This window comes from Apis dorsata, unplaced genomic scaffold (assembly GCF_000469605.1).
Source record: "Apis dorsata unplaced genomic scaffold, Apis dorsata 1.3 scaffold_683, whole genome shotgun sequence".
In the NCBI taxonomy this organism is placed as follows: domain Eukaryota; kingdom Metazoa; phylum Arthropoda; class Insecta; order Hymenoptera; family Apidae; genus Apis; species Apis dorsata.
In genome coordinates, this window is record NW_006263864.1 from 2,431,815 (window position 1) to 2,434,470 (window position 2,656).

Below are 2,656 nucleotides of genomic sequence, written 5' to 3' on the forward strand. Positions count from 1 at the left end.
AACGTGGATTAATACTTTTTGTACGGGGCTGCATCGATCGATGGTTTAAAAATATTAAAAAAAAATACATGATCCCGTTTAAAAAAAACAAAGTTGACCTTCGCGCGACCTTTCACGCGTCCATTCACGAAAGAGCCAATAGCGGCACAATAATATACCTTCGATTTTCATTCGAAACATTTCTCGCTGCGAGTACAATATACGCATTGAGAGAAATCGATATATAATAGAAATCAGATGAAACACCTGAGCTATCCGTTCGCTTTAACACCTCGCTCTCGTTTTTTCCTCTCTATCTTTTGTCTCTCCCCCTCCCTTCTTTCTCCTCATCGAAATACCGGGCCAATCGTGGTCCCCGCAGCTTACTACAAGCTTACTCCCCCTCCCTCCCCGCTCGGTTCCATTAATATGCAAATTCCTTTAATGGAAAATTCTCCCCGCTTGCCCGCTCGGGCCCCGTTATGCCCCGCGTATTCGTAAATCGACGAATGATAGAAAAAGAAGAAAGAAGAAAAAGAAGAAGGGGAAAAAAAAGACGGTTGGTTGGTAAAAATGATTTGGAAAACTAGGCCCGGCCCGTTTAATGGAGGGCAACGCCGGCTATTAAGCGGTGGTAGCGCGAAATGAAAATTTCCCGTTGTCTGGGCGCATTGCTGCGTTTGACCGAAATAACGTGCGCCGTTACGCGGGGAGAGGAGGGGAGGGGAGGGAAGGGGGTTGTGGCCCTAGGGGATGCGCGGCCACCGGTTAATCCCATGCAGTCGTGTGCGGATCGATGCTCGTAAAAAAATCTCGCGAGTTAGCTGTGCATCAATCGTGTAACAACTCGCGCCCTCAAACTGCCGCTCCCTTTCGCGAGGGCGGAAAAAATATAAATAGTCCAATGTCACATTGTTTTCACGCGGTATTAATCAGCTGTTTCTCTCCCTCTCTCTCTCTCTCACTTTGCTTTTATTTTTTTTTCTGCCTCGCTTGATAAATTCGTCTATTAAACGAAAAATTTATTCACTCCAATTTTTACCCCTTTGTCGGTTTAAGACGATTACGCTTTCGCGCGATCAACACTGGGATTTGGATGGGAGGGGGGGATGGGGGGATCTGGTTTATTATTTATAAAGCGGGAAACGGGGATGTAAATAAGATTATTGTTTCTGTTAAATCGATTCCAAATCTGGGCTAATTATTCCCTTTTACCCCTCCCTTTCCCGTTTCAAACGCTCCGAGCCTTATCGGATTAACGGAATACAAGCTGCTTTATGCGAGCAAGCGGCATTATGCCTCTGCACACATACACACACGCGCGCATACACACACATATAGGAAAATGATGTTCCAAACATACTCGTTTCGAGTTAACTTAATACGCTTGAATACAACCATTAGCGAGGGAACACAGAACCGACTAGTCGAAACAACCCCTCTCCCTCTCGAATGTCCCTGATTGATACGGGGTGTGCGAGTAAAACTCAACGAGCGAGATGAATATTCGAATCGTGACTCGAACCGACCACAGATTCCATGGTTCCATCGGAACCATAGAAGAGATCGAAAACCCTCTCGAAAGTTTTTTTTTTCTTCTTTTTTTGAACGAACGAAACACATTTGATTTTCTGGAAAAAGGATCGGACGCGTGTATCGCGATATCACGGGCTAAATTTTGGATTGGATTTGCGGGAGGGTGGGAAAGAGTGGGAAAGGGTCGAAAGGGGAGNATACGGGCCGCGCCTTCTAATGTAAATTACGCGAAATCGTTGCACGAGCGACGACGCGACACGGCACAAAGGGAAAACGCTTTAGCCGCTATTTTTCGCTGCTTTTTTCTCCGACGCGAAATATATTACGTAAATTCCCTTCTTCCGTGACCATTTTCAACGCAGCTTGGCCCTGTGTGCGTGTGCGTGTGCGCGGGTCGCCGTGCGTGACGCGGTAGAAAATGCATCGCGCGAAAATGTTTTTGCCCGTGTGTTCACACCTCGACGTATAAACGACTACATTTGCTTCGATACAGTATTCATATTCGTTGTCCCGACCTCTCTCTCCCTCCCCTCTCTCGTCCACCCTCGTCCTCCCCCTGCTTTCCTGCCACCGTTGATTCCACCAGTGCTCGCGCACCACCAGTGTCAATATTTCGTCGTTCGTTGCATCGCGCGTATTACCTATCCCACCCTTCCCTCCTGTATTGCATTATCCTCCGAGGAAATTGCTCGGAATTTCAGCCGTTGAAACGCGTTAGTAACCGTGGCGTAAGGGTGGAAATAATAAGTGTGATTACCTCGATGCGAGATTCCACGTCCAAATAGGGGTGGAGAAACGAGGAGGCTTTCTATAAAAATGTCTCAACGGCCCGCGATTTCGCCGCATCTCGTATTTGCATTACGTCGTGGCCAGACACCGTGCGGAAATTTTATTATCCAGCAAATTAACCGGCGAAGACGTTTCACGCCTCGTTTTGGAGAGAAAAAACGCGCCGTTACGCGACTCGTTAACCGAGTTTCCTTCGAGGAGGAGGGAAAGGAAGAGGATCCGTCGCGTCGTCGCGTATATAGATCTCGAAATTTTCAAAGCTGCTGATGACGCTGCTCGAGGACTCGTGCCAGGGCTCGACTGCTGGCAATATTTCACGAAACTCGACGCGATTAAAAAAAAAAAAAAAAAA

At 47.2% G+C, this 2,656-nt stretch overlaps 1 protein-coding gene across 1 annotated transcript in view; it reads right to left on the reverse strand.

Annotated features, from left to right (window-relative positions):
• The window catches only part of LOC102675478 (Down syndrome cell adhesion molecule-like protein Dscam2), a 105,893-nt gene that overhangs the window by 50,018 nt on the left and 53,219 nt on the right, over positions 1-2,656 (reverse strand). The window lies entirely within an intron of this gene.